Source organism: Rattus rattus, chromosome 3, assembly GCF_011064425.1.
Source record: "Rattus rattus isolate New Zealand chromosome 3, Rrattus_CSIRO_v1, whole genome shotgun sequence".
NCBI classification, from domain to species: Eukaryota; Metazoa; Chordata; class Mammalia; order Rodentia; family Muridae; genus Rattus; species Rattus rattus.
This window is the reverse complement of record NC_046156.1, coordinates 221,864,909-221,877,481: the sequence shown is the minus strand read 5'-3', so window position 1 is coordinate 221,877,481 and position 12,573 is coordinate 221,864,909. Positions and strand designations below refer to the sequence as shown.

The 12,573-nt window shown below is 37.8% G+C and overlaps 1 pseudogene; it reads left to right on the top strand.

The window, feature by feature from the left end:
• Nucleotides 1-618: 618 nt before the first annotated feature.
• Nucleotides 619-1,184, top strand: LOC116895719 (annotated as a pseudogene).
• Nucleotides 1,185-12,573: the final 11,389 nt, after the last annotated feature.

The window sequence follows — 12,573 nt, the reverse complement described above, 5'->3', positions numbered from 1 at the left end:
GGATTAAGTCCCTGTTATACCCACCACACTCAGCAAGATGAAATCTCAAAGTAGTTTTGCTTTGCATTTCCCTGGTGGCAAAGGATGTTGAACATTTCCATTTGGGTTTCATCTTTTAAGAACTTTCTATTTGTTTTATTGACCTTTAGTTTCTTTTAGGGCTTTATGTTTTAAGTATTAGCCCTTTATCAGGTGTGAAATTGGTAAAGAACTTTGCCCATTCTGTAGCTTGCCAATTTGAAAGATAGTGGAGAAACTTTTCAGTTTCATTTGGTCTTGTTAATTAATTGTTGTTCTTAGTGCCTGTGCTATTTGTGTCATCTGAAGGAAGTCATCTCCTATGCTGGTGAGTTCAGAAGTATTATCTACTTTCTCTCAGATTCAGGATATCTGAGTACATACATATCGAGGTCCTTTTTCATTTTGGAGATGAGTTGTATATAGGGTGATAAGTATGGATCAATTTGCATTCTTCCATACCTATCTATACACTTTGACCAGCTTCATTTATTGAAGATGCTGTCTTTTCTCCATTGTGTATTTCTGACTTCTTTGTCAAAATTCAGGTGGAGTACAGGTGTTTAAAAGTATGCCCTTGCTCTTCCTGTAAGGGGCCAGAGGTGACCTGTGAAGATGGTTCGCTACTCCCTTGACCCAGAAAACCCCACACAATCATGCAAATCAAGAGGTTCAAACCTCCGTGTTCACTTTAAGAACACCTGGGGAACTGCCCAGGCCATCAAGGGTATGCATATCCGCAAAGCCACCAAGTATCTGAAGGATGTCACTTTAAAGAAGCAGTGTGTGCCATTCCGGCGGTGTAATGGTGGAATCGGTAGGTGCGCCCAGGCCAAACAGTGGGGCTGGACACAGGGACGGTGGCCAAGAGAGTGCTGAATTTTTGCTGCACATGCTTAAAAATGCAGAGTAATGCTGAACTTAAGGGTTTGGATGTAGATTCTCTAGTCATTGAACACATCCAGGTGAACAAGGCACCTAAGATGCGCAGACGAACCTACAGAGCTCATGGCCAGATTAACCCATACATGAGCTCCCCCTGCCACATCGAGATGATCCTCACTGAGAAGGAACAGATTGTTCCAAAGCCAGAAGAGGAGGTTGCACAGAAGAAAAAGATATCCCAGAAGAGACTGAAGAAACAAAAACTCATGGCACGGGAATAAATGCGGATAAAGTAAAAAAAAAAAAAAAAGTATGCCCTTATGATTCTCTGGATTTCTGCATTGTTTGTTGTAATGTCCTTCTTTTCTTTTCTGATTTGTAAAATTTGGATCTCTCCCTGTCTTCCAATTAATTTGGCTAAATGTTTATCAATCTTACTGGTTTTTTCCTCAAAGAATCAACTCTTTTTTTCATTGATTCCTTTTTGTTTGTTTGCTTGTTTTTTTTTTTTTTTTTTTTTTTTTTTTTCTTTTTTTTTTGGAGCTGGGGACCCGAACCCAGGGCCTTGTGCTTCCTAAACAGCGCTCTACCGCTGAGCTAAATCCCCAACCCCTTGTTTGCTTGTTTTTAAGTTTGTTTCTGTTTCACTGACTTCAGGACTGAGCATTTTTATTTCTTGCCTTCTTTAAGGGTCTTTCTACCCTAAAGATTTCGAGTGTGCGGTTAAGTCACTAGAGTGAGATCTCATTTTTTTTTTTTTCAAGCTAGGCACTTGCTGTGGACTTGCCTCTTTATTGCATCTCATACATTTTGATATATGTTTTTTATTCAATTCTAAAACCTTTATTTCTTATCTTCTGTCTTGACACAATTTTCATTCAATAGTGAGTTGTTCTTCTCTATGATTTTGTAAACTTTCTGATGTTTCTGTTATTGATGATATCCAACATTAATCTGTGGTGGTAAGATAAGATATGGTGTGTTATTTTAATTTTCTTGTAACTTTTGAGACTTTCTTTGTGTTTGTGTATATGGTTCATGTTGGAGTTGCTGAGAAGAAGGCACATTCTTTTATTGTTTGGGTAAAATGTTCTGTAAATATCTCCTGATTTATAACTGTATGTAACTCTGGTATTTTTCTGTTTAGTTTTAGTCTGGATCACCTGTCTACTGGTGATAATGGAGTATTGAAATCGTCTACTATCATTATAAGGGTCAATATGTTCTTTTAGCTGTAGTAGTGTTTATTTTATGAACTTCGTTGTCTTTGTGTTCAGTGCATAAATGTTTAGAATCACAATAACTTCTTAGTGGATTTCTTCTTTGATGAGTATTTTGTGTCCTTTCCCATTTTTTTTTTCTGGTAAGTTTTGATTTAAAGTCTATTTTATCAGATTTTAAAATAGCTACACATACTTGCTTCTTGGATCCATTTGTTTGAAATACCTTTTTCCATCCTTTAACCCTGAGGATGGATATATCTATCTTGGTGATAAGTGTGTTTATTGGATGGAGTAGAAAAGTGCATAGTGTTTTCTAATCCCATCAGTTAGTCGGTGTCCTTTTTAGGGAATTGAGGCCATTAAACTTGAGAGTTAGCAGTGAGCAGTATTCATTGATTTCTGTTATTTTTGTTGTTCTAATGTGGGTTCTCTCTACTCTTTTGATTTGTTTGTCTGGGATTATTCATACCTCATGTTTTATTGGGTATGGTTAGCTTCTTTAGACTGAAGCTTTTTTTTTCTTTTCCTATCTCTATAGAGCTGGTTTTGTGGATAAATGTTGCTTACATTTAGTTTTACCACAAATGTTTTTCTTTCCTCATTTATTTTCAGTGTTCTGCTTTCTGGGTTTAATTGTCTGGGTTGGCATCAGTAGTCTTTTAGAGCTTGTAGGCCATCTGTCTAGGTCCCTGACTTTTAGATTCCATTGGGAAATCTGATGTTATTTTAATAAGTTTGCTTTTATGCGTTCTTTTTTCTTTGCAGTCTTTAACATTCATTTTCTTTGTTCTATACCCATAATGTTTTTATTATTATGTATTGTGGTGAATTTCTTTTCTGATCCTCCTTATTTGGAGTTTTGTCTGCTTCTTGCACCTTGTTAGGTAGGTATCTTCTTCTTTAGGTTGAAGAAATTTTCTTCTATCATTTTGTTGAAAATATTTTCTGTGCATTTGACCTTAATTTCTTCCTCTTCCCCTATTTCTATTATTCTTAGATTTAGTCCTTTCGTAGTCCTAGATTTCCTGGATGTTTTATGTCTAAATTATTTTAATTTCATATTTTCCTTGACTAAGGCATCCTCTTTTTCTATCTTGTCTTCAATGCCTGAGATACTCTCTTCTCATGTCTTGTATTCTGTTGGTGAGGCTCACCAATGAAGTTTTTGTTTTCCAGATTTACCTCAGTTTTTGTTTTCTTTAGTGATCTATTTCTTTGTTAAATTCTACTATCAAGTCATATATTGGCTTTTTATTTCAGTCCATTGTTTGTTTTTGTTTCACAAGCTTCAGTGAGGGAATTACTCCTACCTTCTTTAAGGTCTTTGAACATATTCATGATATTTTGATATCCTCATCTTGTGCTTCAACTATATCACATTTCTCAGAGCCTATGGGTTAAAGTGTTCTGGTGGAGACATATTATCTTGTCTGTTATTACCTTTGTCTTTTTTGCACTGGTGTCTAGGTTCTGATAAATGAAGTGATTCAAAGTGTTGATATCTGGTCTTGTCTATGTTGGATGGGTATTTGTTCCTTGGTTTCTGTTGCCTTCTCTGAATCTTAGGAAAATGTCTGGTTGTAGATCTTCTGGTAGGCCAGGCTTGTTGGTAGATGGCAGAGAAAGAGATACAGATGACTAGAAGAATGCAGAGAGGGGTTTTAGAAAAGAGCTAATGGAATTCTTGTTCACACTTAGGAATGGGGTTTACAGGAAGTTGGTGTGGTGGGATGTTACTGGGCTGAGGGTGAGAACGAAGAGAACTTAATGGAGTATAAGAAGGATAATGTGATTCACCTACCTGAGTCCGTGACAGGTGTGGCAACTGGGCATCCTGTGTAGGAAGTGTTTCTAGGAATCAGTGTTTGATCTGAAGGAAGGAAGGAAGATGATTTAGAGGGGAACACTGAGAAAGTCCATAGGAAGGAAGAAAGTTGGGTCCACTGCAAGGTTTTGCAGAGTCCCCCTAGAGTAGAGCTTGCAGGGCTGGGAAGTATACTGGAGCAGTTGTGAGTTGTGGTGGGGACAGAAATGACAGTGAGAACGACCCTGGGTCCCAGGCTGGTCTGGCCACTGTAGTTACAGATGGGTGTAAGCCTCTCGACACAGGTACTGAGACTGAGTTCAGGCCTTTTAAAGGAAGAGCAAGTGCTCACCATAAAGCTGTTTCTCCATCCCCTTGATTTGGTTCTTCATACAATTTCTAAAGTGCTCTGAATTATTATAGGCCATGAACACTCATCTTTGATTCTAGGAAATTAACAATCTTGCTCACAGTTACCATATTCAGACTTATTGGGGACATTTCTCTCATGTAGGTCATAATGATAATAAACTCCTTGCTGGTTTTCCTCGTTATTTAGGAAGTAGGTTACTGTGGTTCCAGAGAGAGCACCTTCTCACTTGGATGTGTTGTAGAAACTCAGCTAGATGAGAGTCATTGCACATCATTGCTGAAGCTCCAGAATCATTATTTCTGAACACCCTCCTTTGTAAATCATGAAGATCATTCCTGAGGTTTTATTTTACTTTAATACACACATGTAAGTATCATCAAGAGTTTATATATTGTATGGTAACAAGTTAATAGATCACAATAGATTACAAAAAATATTCCAGCATAGAGGCATATTCAGAAAATTTGAAAGATACTGTCACATTCTATACATCACTCTGCAATTTTCTTTTGCCTTCCAGAGTAACTTCATGGCCTCTTCCAGTGTAACAAACATACCCTTCACTGCAACAGCTACATAATAGCTTATAGTTTATGGCAGATGGATTTACTTAAGCATTGTTCTACATTGTTTTAAATTCTTCAACATTAAAAAACTATCATTTTGCAACATTATAATCTTGCATTGTGCAGGTATCTTTTCATTGTGGTGCTTTTATTGCAGTAGAATAGATAACTTAAAATACAAATGCTAGGCCAAAGTATACATGCTTTATATTGTGATCAGTGTTGCCCCATCTATTGCAAAATTTCATACTTACATGTCTTCCCGCCATACTATATCCTCATAAACATGATATTTTTATTCTTTTAATTATAGGACAGACTGATATTCAAGAAACAGTACCATGTTTTAATTTCTCTTTCAATTTTTCATCAGATAAAGCTGATATTTTCTTTTGGTTAGTCAGCTTATGAATTTTATGGCCATTTGGATTTCATGTCCTCTAATACCCTGCTTATAACTTTTGCCTAGTCTTAATTTGAGTTGTGTGTTTTCTTTATACAACACATAAGATTTTCTCTCTTTTTAAAGATTTATTAATTTATTTTATGTATATGAATACACTGTAGCTTTCTTCAGACACACCAGAAGAGGGCATCAGATCTCATTATAGATGGTTGTGAGCCACCATGTGGTTGCTGGGAATTGAACTCATGACCTCTGGAAGAGCTGTCAGTGCTCTTAACCACTGAGACATCTCTCCAGCTCCACATAAGACTTTCTATTTTAGAGCTGGCAATCTTACATGTGTAATAAAAAGTAAGCTTTAAATTTTTATCTTTGTTTTAATATTGCTAATTTTTAAATTTTGATTTAGTGAACAATTGGAAAGGTAGCATAGAAAATTCCTTTAATAATGTTTCCTCATGACTCTTAGCCCTTGCAGATTCTATTATCTTCACTTTGCATTTACATAGTACATTCGTTAGAAATATTAAGTCAATACAGGACATTATTATCAACTATAGCCTGTGTGTCATGGATAGAGAGTCACCTACAATCTTTTCTTTGCTGTGCACCATCCAAAAGACAACATTATAGCTCATCATCACTTGTCATTAGTCTCCTCCATGCTGCTGACACTTTTTTCAGTCTTTCCTTGTTTTTGGTGAACTTAACACACTTAAAGAACACCCCTAAATATTTTACAGAGTATTCCTTAATTGGAATGTGCTAGGTTAAAAGAAATATGTCATGACACTCATCGATTTATCTGAGCCCCTAACTTTCAGGCATTCCCCATGAACCCTGAGGCAGAACCATGAGGCAGAGAAAGGGTGTAAGAGCTATAGGGGATGGAGAGTACCTCAAAAATGAGGCCCTTTAAACCAACAAGATCCACACACATCAACTCATATAGACAGGCAGCATGCACAGTGCCTTTACAGGTCTGCGTCGGATGGAGTCCAAGAACTGAAAGCAGGAGTGGACATTTTTTGGCTTTGGACCCTTGAACAAAGGACTGAGTTATATACATTACATATCAAAGCAGACCTGGACTCCAGGTTCTTTCAACATCCTTCAGTCCCTAGTTGGCATATCCTGCCCCCAACCCAGAACTCATGGACTGTGCTGCCTTTCCCCCAGAGGCTCTTCCCTATATAGTCCAGATAATTTAGTTCCCTCTCTGTCTCTCCGTCTCTATCTCTGTCTCTGTCTCTGTCTGTCTCTCTCTCTCTCCCTCTCTCTCTCCCTCTCTTATTTCCTTGTCTTTCTCTCTCTCTCTCTCTCTCTCTCTCTCTCTCTCTTGTCTCTCTCTCTCTCTCTCCCTCTTTTTAGCCCCTATCCTCTTTTCTCTCTCCATGATGCCTTCCCTAGCCCCAGTGCTTGAAGCCAATGAAGTTACCCTAGAGCAGCTTCCTAATAAACCTACATTTAATCTAATCTAATCTGGTTTGAATTTCCCCATTTCACCATGTTCCCATCCACTTGATAATCATTTGTTAGTGAACACTTAGTTTTCTCCAATGGAGTCTCACTAGGGGAACAAACTACTCTTAGGAGCTGGCCTTATGCCATCAGTAAATGCCAACATGTATTATATACATGTGCTGTGGTGTGTATGTGTGTGTGTGTGTGTGTGTGTGTTCATTTTTTTCCCTCTCTTTTTGCCCTTTGCATATATATTATGGCTTCCAATTTAGTGTTTTAAGGGATTCCTGAATATCTGAATGAGTTTCTTTGTTTTTATCTGTTATGTTTGTTTTGTTCTATTCTGATGAGTTATTTTTTGTTTTATTTTGTTATTATAAAATAAAGAGGCCTAGAAGCCTTTTTATTTTTAATGACAAACAGAATGGAGTTGGAGCCAAATGAGATGATGTAAGGGATGGGGGAAGGATCTTGGAGGTGTAGAGGAAGGGGAACCTCTAATTAGGATCTATTATGTTAAGCAAGAAAACACTCCAAAATTATTTTCAACAAAGGGAAAAGCAAAATCAAAACCAAACCAAAGATCATGATTAGCATAGAATTATGGGTTTTTGTGAGGAAAATAATATGATATGTACCACTGTCATAGCATTGGATCAAAGGTATGTTCTATTTCAGCAATTACAAATATCATTTGTGATGAACAGAGTCACTTGTCTCTGGTCATGTTTGTTATGCTTCTCTACCCCTCCTTGCTATCTCTAGAAGGGGTATGGTTAGCTCAGAGTGGGGAATTATGGTCAACCTCTCTTGAGGGTGCAGCATCTGTGTCCATTATTTACAATTTTTCTGCCAGAGAATTTAGTATTTATTTCTTAAGTTCAATTGCCAGAGCAATTGAATTAGCATAGGTCCAGGGTAATTAATTTTACGGCTACAACATCAGCTAGTGAAATAGCACCACAAAGAAGGTTCTTCATTTATGTTGCCTTCCACTTAGGCACTTATTTAGCCAATTAATTGTGGAGTATTACTGTACTGGGTAGTTTTGTGTGTCAACTTGATACCAGCTAGACTTGTTAGAGGAAGGAGCCTCAGTTGAGGAAATGCCTCTATGAGACTTAGCTGTAAGGCATTTTTATAGTTAGCAATCAAGGGGGAGAGGGCTCAGCCCATTGTGGTTGGTGCCTTCCCTTGGCTGGTGGTCCTGGGTTCTATAAGAGAGCAGGCTGAGCAAGCCAGGAGAAGCAGGCAAGTAAACAACACCCTCCCATGGCCTCCAAATCAGCTCCTGCCTTCAGGATCCTGCCCTATGTGAGTTCCTGTCCTGATGTCCTTTGGTGATGAACAGCAATATGGAAGTGCAACCAGAATAAACCCTTTCTTCCCTAATTTGCTTTTTGGTCATGATGTTTGTTGTCACTGTAGAAACCTTAAGACAGTTACTTTTACAGTTTGCTTATTATAACCTAGTACTGCTTCACTTATTTTGTTGCCCAATTGTTTCCATTTATCTATTCATATTTTTAGTTGGCATTCTTACTCACTAGTATAACCTCTATTATCAGGCCATTGCAGGCATCTTGATGCTGCTCCCCTACTTCCTGCTTCCCCCTCTTCCTGTCTTCTTCCTCCTTTGCACTCTGGGAAAACAAGGTGTCCTAGGCTCATCTCACATGTTTCCCAACTCAGTTTCTAGTCACCCATATCTCTAAGGAGTCCTGGTTCTTTTTATTGGACACAGATTAAACAAGCAAAGAAACTAACAACTGGATAATATACATACATATTTTTTCTTGTAGTAATGTTGTTTCAAGGGTCTCTCAGCTGATAGAAGAAAATAAATGTGAATATACATATATGGAATAAATTTTATTTATGTATCAGGTGTTTATAGAACACTGAATGTTCATACTGATATTTCAATCTCTAATCCATTATCAAGTGGATGTTATGGTTTCCTCTGGTCTTCACCTCCTACTTTAACAATAAAGACCCTAGCCCCTACAACTGTCATTCTCTTTTAAATTGTTTCATTATTCGTAATGATATGTGCATTTTCTCCTATGAGAGAGAAACTATTATGTAAACTTATAATACTTTTCAACTTTCATTAATACAGGTTCTACTTATTGCTAAATTTAGTTACCAGCTAGAGTTGGTAAACTAAATACCTAGAAGTACATTTATTGGATAATGTCTGAAAACATCTGCTATGGTTCGTATACGCTTGGCCTAGGAAGTGGCATTATTAGAAGGTGTGGCCTTGTTGGAGTAGGTGTGTCAGTGTGGGTGTGGGCATTAAAACACTCACCCTAGTTATCTGGAAGCCAGTATTCTGCTAGCAACCTTCAGATGAAAATATAGCACTCTCATCTACTCCTACACCATGCCTGCTGGATACTGCCATGTTCCCCCCTTTATGATAATGAATGGAACCTCTGAGCCTGTAAGCCAGCCCCAAATACATGTTGTCCTTTATAACACTTGCCATGGTCATCGTGTCTGTTCACAGAAGTAAAACTCTAAAACAACGTTTATCTATGGAAAGCATCAAAGCATCTCTGAAAGCAGTTGAACCCACCATCCATGCATGAGATCTTTAATGGTTCCCCCTTGCCAACAAAATTAGTGTTTTACATTTTTAAATTTTAAATATTATGAAGCACCTACACATCGTCACTTAATGTATTTGGATAAGAGTGTCTTGCTGGAGATATATATATATATATATATATATATATATATATATATATATTCTAGTGTGTAGTTTGTTGTTGCCTTTTCTTTTCACATTGTCTCTCTCTTTTTTTTTTTTTTAACATTTTTTTTTTTTTCTTTTCTTTTTTTTCGGAGCTGGGGACCGAACCCAGGGCCTTGTGCTTACTAGGCAAGCGCTCTTCCACTGAGCCAAATCCACAACCCCACATTGTCTCTTATATAGAAGAAATTTTAAATCTTAATTTTGAATTACTATTTTCTCTTGTGATGAGTTGTTTTTTGATGTATAAAGTTTATAATTAAACCATAATATATAGATATCTATTTTTCTATCTTTTCTTCTGAAATGTTTAGTTTTGTAGTCTACATTTAAATTTGTGATATATTTTGAGTAAGTTTTTATGGCAAACTGAATCTATATATTTTTCTGAAATATATATTTCACGAAGATATATATATATATATCTCGCTAGGATGAGTGTTTTAACAGAATTAAAGCCTTAATTGTCCTTTCTGATTTAGCCAAGGTCAGATTTGTATTTGTAGGTTGATGTCTACCCTTTTCTGTTTTACCATATATTATTTTACTAATTCTACATGATCATAATCACTGTTGCTTGGCATTAAGACTAAAAAACAGGCAATATTGGTCCTTGTGATGCTTTGAATAAGAATGGCCCCATAGGCTCATATATTTGAATTCTGAGTTACCAGAGGTGGCATTGTTGAGAAGGATTTAGGCATTGTGGCCTTGTTGGAGTAGGTGTAATCTCGTTGGGTGAAGTGTGTCATGAGCGTAGATGGTGGACCCTGGGGTTTCAAAAGTTCATGCCAGGCTCAGTCTCTCTCTCCCTTTCTTTGCTTGTGATTCAGGATGGAGCTCTCAACTACTTCTCTAGCACCATGCCGGCCTGCCTCCATGTTCCCTGCCTTGATGAAATGGAATAAGCTTCTATACCTATAAGCAAGCCCCCAGTAAAATGCTGTCTTTTATAAGAGTTGCCTTGGTAATATGTCTTCACAACAATAGAACAGTGACTCTGACAATCTTCCCACTTTCTTTTTAGTATTGTGGTAGCAATTTCAGAGCTTTTGCATACACATGCACACACATGCACACACACACACACACACACACACACACACACACACACAGAGTCTGATTAAGGCCCTCTTACTATGTGGTTGTAGAAGAGATTACAGAAAGATTGTAAGAAGAACCAGAAGTTGTGGATAACTAAGGAAATTATATGTTTTGCACACTGCAGAGCAGTTGAACATATGAACTAACAACAGTTTATGACAGTAAACATAAGACCTTTTGCAAACTCAAGTCAGACCAAATCCAGTATGAAGAGGAGAGGTGGGCACATAGTCTCATTCCTAACTGAGAAGCTATTGGCAACTGATAGCTACTGGGAGAATGAGTTTCAGTTTTCTTTAATGGTATGAACCACACTCCAATGGAAGGCCATGCATTCAAGAATATTATAGGCAGCACAAATTAGAATTGATGGAGAGCTTAAAGTTGGATGGCTAGGAAAATTAGATCAGAGATGAGATGAAGAGAAAGCAGTGAATATAATCAAAATGCATCCACTATTTGTGGTTCTTCCTATAATTTTTCTGAACCTCTTTTGAAAGTATCCCTGAACCTTTGGGGGATGGAGTGTGATTGATATAGATATCCCATGTGGGACTGAGTGTAGAGGGCCGCAATAACATTCGCCACCACTAGATGGCACTGGCTTCCACTGCGCCCCACGTGGAAGGCCAGGATAGCCTCCGCCACTACAAGATGGCGCTAGCCTTCGCCGCGCCTGCCGACTCCCTTTCAGGAAGTTATCTGTGTTTGCATGTGCAAGAGTGCCTTCATGCTAGGTCTTTGCCCACTCCAGGGCGTGCCTTATGAGATCATGGGTAAACAACCAATCAGGTGTGGATGCGCCACACTAGGGTGTATATAAGCGCACCATGTTGGCGCGCAGAGGCTTCTCCTTAAGATTAAAATAAAAGTTTGGTCACAGCAAGGATTTTTATGTCCCCGCGTGTTTCTTGCCGGCGAGAGGTCACGCGTGGGACAACTGAGCTTTCTGCAATCTCTGGTACCTTGACCAGCTGTGCATATGTGTGTTAACACCATCTCCTGCAAATCAAAGCTTCTCTGATGAGGGTTGAAAATGCCTTAATTTATGGGAATAACATCACTAGGAGTCAGTGTAATACTATGTTCACTTAGCAGAATAACATGGTAGGTTCTTCCTAGAACCTATGATCTGTCTAGCTATAGACCTGACAATGCTGGGTTTTATCTTGTATTGCAGAACTCTAATCCAAACAGAAGGTGGTTGGATATTTTCATTATGACACTATTGCACCCAAGGGCATGCCTTGCCAGGCTAGCTGTTTTTTTAGCTCACAGGATTCACAGATGGGTGAAATTGATGGTTAGATTTTACCTCTGGTTGTAAGCAGAGCATCAACCCTAAGAGCTATCCTATAGGGATGAAGTACTAGTACTAGTACAGTCAAGTACTAGCTTGAGTTCTTCATGTTCTATGACTCAAGTTTGTATTATCTTCAGTAATAAGGTCTTACCTTTGTGGGACCTCATTAGCAATCAACTCCAAAAGATGTAGTCCATTTTCGATTCTGGACTTTTTAAATTTGTAACCCAGCTTACAAGAGGCATTGTTGCCCCATTATCATTTTCTCTGTCCCTTTCCTTCCTTTTTCTCTTTTTCCCTCCCTCCATTTCCCTTTTTACCCTGTGCTCTCAGCCTTGGCAATTACTTCTCCTTTATGAAGTCACTATCTTGTGACTTATATATACTTGCTTTTAAATTCCAAGATTTTTGTTTGTTACATTGAGATTTTTCTTCACACATGATCATATCATCTACAAATACAGTTTCATTTTTTTCCAATTTGTTATTTTCATTTTCTTTTCTTCTCTTTCTGCATTAACTAGAGCTTAAGTACAAACATGACTAGGAATAGTGAGAACAAAAAGAACCATCCTTTCTTTGTTCCTGATGTCAGAAAGCATCTTCATTTCACACCTGTGCACAAAAGCTATAGTTCATTTGATGTGATTTGTTATTTTGAGATTA